Source organism: Henckelia pumila, chromosome 2 (genome assembly GCF_033568475.1).
Source record: "Henckelia pumila isolate YLH828 chromosome 2, ASM3356847v2, whole genome shotgun sequence".
In the NCBI taxonomy this organism is placed as follows: domain Eukaryota; kingdom Viridiplantae; phylum Streptophyta; class Magnoliopsida; order Lamiales; family Gesneriaceae; genus Henckelia; species Henckelia pumila.
In genome coordinates this window covers 75,667,461-75,678,387 of record NC_133121.1, presented here as the reverse complement: position 1 = coordinate 75,678,387, position 10,927 = coordinate 75,667,461, and positions in this window count along the sequence as shown.

Here is a 10,927-nt window from a genome sequence, read left to right as displayed (position 1 = left end):
CACCATTAGTCCTTACTACTTGAAACATCATTGAGACTCTATATGCTAGTACTGTGCTTTGACTCGTTTACCGACTCTATTGGGGTCATCAGGTGTCGGGATTGGGTACAGTTACAACACATATAGGAGTCGATGCTTTGTTGTCAAGGATTCACCACATACTTGCGAGTGTGGATATCCTATGCGATCTGAGGAGATATTAGTGTGACGAATCTCTGGCCAGAGTACATGATGTGTTTTAAGAAATGGTTTCTTAGTAACACATGCGATGTCACTATTTGATCTTCAAGATGTATTGCATAGTTATCGAATCTCGAACGACTCTCGATATACCAATGGTTATTGATTCGATCGGGATATATGGATGAAGGGACCGTACTGTACGCTAACCAAAATCTATTGGTTCTTGCAGGCACTATCAGTGATATCTAGGGAATCATGAGGCGATGTTGCTAGGCGCTCTTACCATGATTCGATGGGCAAGTCGGAAATTGTTGTTCCGAGTCACAAGGAGTTGTGAGCCCACGGCTAGCTGTATCCCTGAACCATTGAGGGTCACACAGAGTAATGGATTTTTAATCCCCGTTGAGATAATTAAATTTAAAGAGTTAAATTTAATGAACAAAGAAGTTGGACTTCTTAATTATGAGTAGAGGAGTAAGATTTCTAAAATGACATAGCGATGGGCATTTTTGGAAATCACTGAATTCGGATTCAGAAAAATTTATCTTGACTTTAAAAGGTGCAGAAATGGTTTCTGTGCACATTGGTGAAATCGGTTTATCAATCGGAGTCACGATGAATTTTATATTAATTTCTGAACATGCGGGCTTTGCTTGTCGGGCTTGAACTTATGACTAATGGGCCCTAAGCTGTTAGTGGCCTACATTATAAATAAGTTATTGCAGTACAGAAATTACACACAACAGGTCACAATTTTCGAAAACCCTAGTATTTTTCTCTCAATAGTGGCCGCCCCCTTTCTCCCCTCTGCTCGGAAAATCCAGTCTGTGAATTTTGATTTACATTCTGGTTTAACGGATCAAATTCGTTAATCTCTTCGTAGAAACTTCTGATAGATTTTCTAGTGCAATCTATCAGAGGGATTAAATATCCGTTCGTGGACCTGATTGAAGAACAGTTCGTCCATCAGTTCCAGGGATATACAACAAGAGCAGAGCAATCTGTTGGTGTCCATAATCTCGCTTCGAGATTGGAGGTAAAAATTTATAATCGTTATTTAATTTTTACACACACACAATTTAATCGTAAGGTTGATACCCATTATGGAATCGTTCCATATAAAATTTTTAAACTTCCGCTGCACCGGGTATCAATCCTGATTGATCTGATCGCCGCGTTCTCCAACAGTGGAGACTAGCAACAGGCGGGCACAGTTGATGATGCCAGGACAGCCTAGTGGATCTTTTGAGCCTCGAGCTCAATCTGTTGTGCAATCTGGACCTACGTCTTCTTCTACTCCTACTACTTCATCTGGATCTCGCGGTTCACGAGGTATGTTTCGTTTCAGAAAAGAAGAAGAAGAAGAAGAAGGAAGAATTTTGTAGTCATTGTGGAGGGAAGCATCCTGCAGCTTCATGTCGGAGAGCTACTGGTGCTTGTTATATTTGCGGTCAGCAGGGACATCTGCGGAGAGATTGTCCTCAGTGCATGGGTTCTGCTAGTGGATCGGGATCCCAGGTTGGATCTCAGGCTTCTATTGTTCCACGTCAGCAGCCAGCACCACAGAGTTCTTCTGGTTATCATCCCCAGACTCAAGGGCAGGTGTTTGCTCTGTCTCAGGAGCAGGCTACAGAGGGAAGCGATCGCATGTTGGCAGGTACCTTTCTGTTATGTGGTATTCCTGCACTTGTATTAATTGATACTGGAGCATCGCATTCCTTTATTTCTAGTCGATTTGTTAAGAGACATAGATTACCTTATGTATCATTAGATATGGATTTAGTTGTATCTACTCCGTTGGAGCAAGAGATAGTAACTAAGCGTCTAGTGATGGGTTGCCTTCTGGAGTTTGAGGGTAATGTGTTAGTAGTTAATTTGATGATATTAGCGATGGCAGATTTTGACTGTATCTTGGGAATAGATATGCTGACTTTGTATCACGCTACTGTGGATTGTTATCAGCATCTGGTACAGTTTCATCCGGATGAGGGTGATAGCTGGTATTTTTATGGTGAGGGTGCGCGACCTCCGATGCCACTTGTTTCGGCTCTGAAGGCATGTCATGTCTTGGAGTCAGGTGGGGAGGGCTACCTCATCTATGAAGTTGATATGTCCACGAGTAGTACGGGTATTGATCAGTTACCGGTTGTCAGCGAGTTTCCTGATGTATTCCCTGATGAGATTCCTGGTTTTCCTTCGGTGCGAGAGGTTGAATTTGGTATTGATTTAGTACCAGGAACTACGCCTATATCCCGAGCACCTTATCGTCTGACACCGTCAGAGATGAGGGAATTGAAACAGCAGTTACAGGATCTGCTTGATAAGGGATATATTCGTCCGAGTGTTTCTCCGTGGGGAGCACCTGTTTTGTTCGTCAAGAAGAAGGATGGATCGATGCGATTGTGTATTGATTACAGGCAGTTGAATCGTGTCACCATCAAGAATAAGTATCCTTTGCCGCGGATTGATGATCTGTTCGATCAACTACAGGGTACTTCTGTTTACTCTAAGATAGATCTGAGATCTGGATACCATCAAATGCGGGTACAAGACTCAGATATATCTACGACTGCTTTCAGGACCAGATACGGGCATTATGAATTTCTGGTGATGCCATTCGGTTTGACGAATGCACCGGTAGTCTTTATGAATCTGATGAATCAGATATTTCGAGAGTATCTGGATAGATTTGTCATCGTCTTCATTGATGATATTCTTGTCTATTCTCATGACAAGGATGAGCATGCACAACATTTGAGGATTGTTTTACAGACGTTACGAGATAAGCAGCTGTATGCGAAATTGAGCAAGTGTGAATTTTGGCTTGATCGGGTAGTGTTTCTCGGTCATGTGATTTCTAATGAAGGGATATCTGTTGATCCTAGTAAGATAGAGGCAGTGCTGAACTGGTCTCGTCCGACGACGGTTGCTGAGATTCGTAGTTTCTTGGGTCTAGCTGGATATTACCGTCGGTTCATCGAGAAAGATGTTGCCTTCATATGGTCCTCGGATTGTGAGGAGTCATTTCACGAGCTGCGTGGACGTCTTACTACTGCACCTGTACTAGCTCTACCTTCTGGATCGGGAGGTTATGTTGTTTATACTGATGCCTCTGGTCAGGGGTTAGGATGTGTTCTGACACAGCATGGACATGTTATTGCCTATGCTTCTCGACAGTTGAAGACGCATGAGACTAATTATCCAGTGCATGATATCGAGTTAGCCGCCATTGTATTTGCGCTCAAGATCTGGAGGCATTATCTTTATGGCGAGAAATTTGAGATATTTACGGATCACAAGAGTTTGAAGTATTTATTCACTCAGGCTGAGTTGAATATGCGACAGAGACGCTGGATGGATCTTCTGAAGGATTATGATTGTGAAATCAAATATCATCCAGGTTCTGCCAATCTTACTGCTGATGCCTTGAGTCGGCAGGTGAGACTTTCTGCACTTCAGACTAGTGAAATATCTCATATGATTCAAGAGTGATGTTCATTGAGTTTTACGCTCAAGCACAAGAAAGGGAGAAATGGGATTCGATTGTATACTATTTTGTCTGAGCCAGCATTGTATTCTCGGATTAGAGATGCTCAGATATCTGATGTTAAGACTCAGCGTTTGGCACGTCTAGCCAATGGAGTTAATACATCTGGATTCCATTTTCAGGCAGATGGTTTATTGTGCCTATCTAATCGAGTGGTTGTACCTAATGCTGCGGAGCTCAGGAATGATATTCTATCTCAAGCTCACAGGAGTCGATTATCAGTTCATCTTGGTAGCATGAAAATGTATAAGGACTTGCGAACTAGATTCTGGTGGAAAGGGATGAAGCGAAGTGTGTATCAATTTGTTTCGAGATGTTTAGTTTGTCAACAGGTCAAGGCTGAACATCGACGACCAGGTGGATTACTGCAGAATCTTGAGATTCCCGAATGGAAGTGGGAGCACGTGACTATGGACTTTGTTACCCACTTGCCTATGACATCACGTCAGTGTGATGCTATCTGGGTCGTTGTTGACCGTTTGACGAAATCAGCAAACTTTATTCCTTACAACCGGGAGTATTCTTATGATCGCATGGCATGCTTATACATCCAGGAGATAGTGCGATTACATGGGATTCCAGTGAGCATAGTCAGTGTAGAGACCCACGATTTACCTCACGTTTTTGGGGTGGTTTTCAGGAGGCGTTGGGTACCACTCTGAGTTTGAGCACTGCATATCATCCGGAGACTGATGGGAAATCAGAGCGGACGATTCGTACGCTGGAGGATATGCTACGTTCTTCTGTCATAGATTTTGGCTTATCTTGGCAGGATCAGTTACCTTTGATTGAATTTGCCTACAATAACAGTTATCATCGTAGTATTGATATGGCACCTTTCGAGGCATTATACGGTCGACGGTGTCGTACTCCGTTATTCTGGGATGAAGTCGGGGAACGACAAGTCGAGGGTCCTGAATTGGTGCAGCAGATTGTAGACAAGGTAGATTTGATCAAGCATAGGATCAAAGTTGCTCAAGATATACAAGCCAGTTATGCTAATATTCGTCGCAGGCCACTTTAGTTTGAGCCTGGTGAATATGTGTTCCTTCGAGTATCACCTTTCAGGAAGGTGATGAGATTCGGTGTGAAAGGCAAGTTGTCTCCTCGTTTCATTGGGCCTTTCCAGATACTGGAAAAGATTGGAGATGTTGCATATCGTCTGGCGTTACCGCCAAATCTTTCCAGTATACATAATGTTTTTAATGTGTCGTTACTTCAACAGTATATAGCTGATGAATCTCATGTGATTCAGTCTACTGATATTCAGCTAGAGCCAGATCTGTCTTTTGTTGAACGACCAATCCGTATCCTAGACAGGAAGGAGAAAGTTCTTCGGAACAAGACTATACACTTGTGATGGTACAGTGGCAGCGCCGAGGCATTGAAGAAGCAACTTGGGAAACTGAGAGTCATATGCAAGCGGAATATCCTGAGTTGTTTGCTTTGTACTTTTGATTTACCATGTAAGATGTAATTACAGTTGTTGTAATAAAACATGGTTTGATGTTTCATATTGTTATCTTGATTTGTCTTTAGATGTTATTTCGCGGACGAAATATCTAAAGGTGGGGAGAATGTAGTAACCCAGGTTCCATTTTAAGATAATAATATGTTAAACATGATTAAGGATTAGTAATTTCGGAGTGTTATTGGACTTCGGAAGAGAATTTGGGCTTTTGACTTTGGGCCGGATCGGAAGCTCCGAACCCAGATCGAAAGCTCCGATCCCAGCCATTTTGGAAGCTCAGCGGAAGCACCGAGATCGGAAGCTCCGATCCAGGAACGGAAGTTCCGATCTCCAGCTGCCAGCAATGCTCGATGACTCAGCCGCGAGTTTTGACAAGTGTTGGACGTAGAGCAGATCGGAAGCTCCGATCGGGCGATCGGAAGTTCCGATCCTGGCGTGTCTTGCATGCACGCAATGAGCTGGATCGGAAGCTCCGATTCCGAAATCGGAAGTTCCGATCCTGGCCGGGAATTTTGCCTATAAATAGGGCTCGTTCGATTTCATTTTGAAATACGAATTCCCGAGTTTCTTTCTTCAGTTATATAGTGTGAGATATACACTTGAGGGCCCTATCGATTATAATAGAGGTTCTGGAATAACCAAGGTGTGGTTATAGTCATCCGGGACTAGCGACTCCAAAGGGCTAACTACGGACGAAGGTATGGTCCGGGAATCTGTTTACGTTTTGGGAGTACTTATTAGCTTAGTTAAGGATTTTAGAACTTGTGTAGTGATACAGCGAACTTTTGAATATAGGCTTGGAACCTAAGATCCTATTATACTTGAACTAGCCTAGAGGTACGTACACATTGACTGAGATTGCCAGCGAGTATACATGTTTATATGTTGCATTTATTTGGCATTATTATATGGCATGATATATGATTTACCGCTTTCTATATTCATATGTCATGTGCATATACACGTTGAGCCTATACCTTGTTATACCTGACTATAGAGCCGCTCAGCTCTATACTCGATAGTCTGTCACTGAGAGTACCGCGACGGCGGGGGCATTTATGTCTGTCTACTCTGGTGTACTAGACGAGTGTGGTTGCACCCAGAGGTTGATCCGTGCGGTGGCAGCACTCATGTGGCGCCGGTTTTGAGCATGACTTTTCAGATGATCCTGTACCAGTCATCATGTTGCATGCATTATATACATATGTTTCATGTCTATGTACTGGGCGTTAGCTCTCACGTCCTAGTTGTTATCTTGGACACCCTATTCCATGGGGCAGGTCGCAGGATGGACGGAGCTGGTAGTTCAAGGCAGGACTAGGGGGCGTTAGCTCTCACGTCCTAGTTGTTACTATACAGCAGGATTCGATATAGCTGTATAATGTTTACTATTTAAGATTTCGATTTGGTTGTATCACTACAGATTTAAGCCTGGATTATGTTACTAAGCTGATATGTAAATTATGGTTTTGTTTCCGCATGTTTACTCTGTTAAGTTATTTTGCTGTATTAAGTTTAATGCATGTTATTAGTTGCCAGTTAGTAGGTGATACCATGCAGGGTCACTACAGGTATGCCATGCAGTCTAACAATCTCCTTGATGTAAAGCTTTGCATACTGTGTCAAGGAGTAGGTAGTCCTCACCGGCAAGAAATGAGCTGACTTGGTGAGTCTATCCACGATCACCCAAATAGCCGTGCAACCTCTGGCACTCCTCGGTAAACCAACTACAAAGTCCATTGTAATGTTCTCCCATTTCCATTCCGGAATAGGAAGAGGTCTAAGAAGTCCTGCTGGACGCTGATACTTAGCCTTGACCTGCTGACAAGTCAAGCACTCTGACACAACTCTCCCGATGTCTCTCTTCATCCCGGGCCACCAATATAATAGCTGCAAATCTCGGTACATCTTCGTACTTCCGGGGTGAATGGAGTACGGAGATGTGTGAGCCTCTGCTAGAATCTCAGCTCTCAACTGATCAACGTTCGGTACCCACATCCTACCACGGTACTGAACAATGCCATCCACAACTGTATACAGAAGACCACCCTTGGCCTCATCTCTCTGCCTCCAACGCTGCAACTCCTCATCTGTAGACTGTCCCTCTCTGATCCGATCTCATAGAATCGGCTGCACCGTCAACACTGACAAGCTCGGTGCATGACCACTCGAGTAAAACTCCAAATCAAACCTCTGAATCTCGCTCTGCAGTGGTAACTGCACTGTCAAACACGATACCACTGACGACTTCCGACTCAAAGCATCGGCCACTACATTAGCTTTACCTGGATGGTAGCTAATGTCACAGTCATAATCCTTAACCAACTCCAACCATCTCCGTTGCCTCATGTTCAACTCCTTCTGAGTGAAGAAGTACTTGAGGCTCTTATGATCCATGAAAATCTTGCACTTCTCGCCATACAGATAGTGCCTCCAGATTTTCAAAGCGAAGACCACTGCTGCTAACTCCAAGTCATGTGTCGGGTAGTTCTGCTCGTGAATATTCAACTGCCTCGACGCATAAGCAATAACCTTACCACCCTGCATAAGTACTGCGCCTAAACCTAGCTTAGACGCGTCGGTGTACACCACTAACTCCTCGTGTGGTACTGCCATCGCCAACACCGGTGCGGTAGTGAGTGCTTCCTTTAGCTGATCGAAGCTCCTCTGACAGTTTGGACTCCAAATAAACTTCACATTCTTCTTGGTTAAGGAAGTCAAGGGTACTGCAATAGAGGAAAAACCCTTGATGAACTTCCTATAGTATCCTGCCAAAACCAATAAACTGCGAATCTCCGAAGCATTCCTCGGAATACCCCATTTCTGCACTGCCTCAACCTTCGACTGATCCACTGCAATCCCATCTCTAGAAATAATGTGGCCAAGAAATGCCACCTGCTCAAGCCAAAACTCGCACTTGCTGAACTTGGCAAACAAACGATGCTCCCTCAAAGTCTGCAAGGCAGTCTGTAGATGCTGTCTATGCTCCTCAATGCTCCTAGAGTAGATCAAGATATCATCAATGAAGACTATGATGAACTGATCAAGATACGGCTGAAATACCCGGTTCATGAGATCCATGAAAACCGCTGGAGCATTGGTCATCCCAAATGGCATCACTAAGAACTCGTAATGCCCATAACGTGTCCGGAAAGCAGTCTTGTACACGTCTGCATCTCTAACTTGCAGCTGATGATAACCAGATTGCAGATCGATCTTGGAGAACACTGAAGCTCCCTGCAACTGATCAAATAAGTCCTCTATCCTCGGCAGTGGGTACTTATTCTTCACGGTGACTCTGTTGAGCTCTCGATAATCGATGCACAGTCTCATACTGCCATCCTTATTCTTCACAAATAACATTGGAGCTCCCCATGGAGAAAATCTAGGACGAACAAAGCCTTTCTCTAATAACTCCTGAATCTGCTCCTTCAACTCTTTCATCTCGGTAGGAGCGAGTCTGTACGGTGCCTTTGAGATAGGCACAGTGTCTGGAAATAAGTCGATACTGAACTCCACCTCTCTCACTGGTGGAATCCCTGCAACATCCTCTGGAAAGACGTCCGGAAAATCACGAACCACCTCTATCTCTGATAATAATCTACTAGCTGGTTCTGAGGCCGTGACAATACTCGCTAGGAAACCTCGGCAACCCCGTTTCAACAGCTTCCTCGCCTGAATAAGAGATATCACCTGAGGAATATCACTGCTCTGAGATGCATGAAAAGTAAACGGGTCGCCTCCCGGCGGTTTCACTGACACCGTCCTCCGACGAAAATCAATCGAAGCTCCATTGACTGTCAACCAGTCCATACCCAATATCAAATCAAACCCGCTCAACGGCAAAACCACTACATCTGCGCGAATAGAGTGCCCCTACAGCTCCAACTCCAGCTCTCGAATGACACTAGAGGTAGAAATAATCTGTCCTGACGGCATAGTGACATCATAACCACTGTCGGAAATCTCAGGTATGATGCCTATCCGTCTGATAAACTCTAGGGAGATAAACGAATGCGTAGCCCCTGAATCTAGCAATGCAAACGTGGAGTTGCCTCCAACTAGAATTCTCCCTGCACGCAGAAGAATCCCAACAACTTCATACCACTACTAAACTTTTCCCCTAAAGATGAGTCACTAATAACCCTTAATTCTAATCACAAGTAAAACATGCTTCCTATTCTAACATGCAGATAGAAAAATCTCAAATAACAAATTATTCCACCAAGAAAAATCGAAATTCTTAACCAAAGGAAGAAATTATAAAATACTAGGGGTAAGATATACCGGTGATCAAGGAGGTATCTGGGTCTGCCTCCTCAGCCTGCATTACGAACACTCTCCCTGTAGTGTTCTTCTTCCTCGGGCAATTGGCCATCTGGTGCCCTGGCTCCTTACAATGAAAACAGATGCCCGCTCCTAGAAGACATGGTCCTGGATGCATCTTCTGGCACTTCGGGCAAGTAGGATATCCTCCAGCATTAGGGGCGCCGCCCCTAGGCTGCTGTCTCTGCTGCTGTGGCTTCTGCTGGTTCGGGCCCTTAGACGGCCCAGTATACTGCTTCTTCGCAGGAGGCTGTGAAGATGGTCGCTGATATCCAGACTGAAACTGCCTCTTACCCTGCTGCTCCCTTTGGATCTCTCTCCTACCATCCTCCGAACGCAAGGCTCTACTGACTGCCGTCTCATAAGTAAGGACGTCCGCCATACGAACGTCATGCTTGATCTCTGCCCTGAGTCCCTCGATAAACTGTCTCATCTTCTCAGGTGCACTGTCAGCAATCAATGACACCAAGTGACAGCCCCTCTCGAACTGACGGATGTACTCCACAACTGTCTTGTCTCCCTGCCAGAGACTCATGAAATCTCGAATCATCCTACTGCGCACGTCTTCAGTGAAATACTTGGAGAAAAACATCCTCCGGAAATCTGCCCATAGCATAGTAGTCAGATTCACTCCCCGTGATGCACTCTCCCACCATAAGTCTGCATCACCCTTCAGCATGTACACTGCGCATCTCACCTTGTCCGCATCAGTTAACCCCATGTAAGCAAAGATGCTCTCCAAAGAACGGATCCACCCCTCAGCAATGAGTGGATCTGTGGCACCTGCAAACTCCTTAGGTCCCTTCTTCTAGAACCTCTCCGCCACGTCCTCATCGTGAGATAGTCTCGGACGTGCTGCCTGCTGCTCCAACAGAGCAGTAATCCCGGCCATCATATTTGCATTGGCTTGCTCCAATGCTGATAGAGGGTTTTGCGGAGGTGGGGATCCTCCACGCCTGTTCACTGGTCTCGGAGGCATTCTGCACCACCACATATTTCTTTACGTAAATCGACATGCATAACTAAGTACTTAAAAATTTTCTGCTAACATAAATGCTTAAGTCTTAAACATGATACTACTAAATCATACTAAAACCAATTAAAACTTACAGACCGGTAGCGTGGATTTTCTGAGCTCGCATAGCAGTGATGACCCCACCAAGAACGCGGCTCTGATACCAATTGAAACATCTACTACTAATAAATGCGGAAATTTTTTTTTTTAAAAATAATACTAAGTAAAATAGATGTACATACATGCCCATACATATATGCACAAAATAAACAGATTTAAAAATAACATAAATAAAACACAATATTTTTACTAAAATAACTGAGTCATACTTAATTAAAATACTGTCAGACAATCTACCTAAAAGTTTGCATGCAACAAAATTACT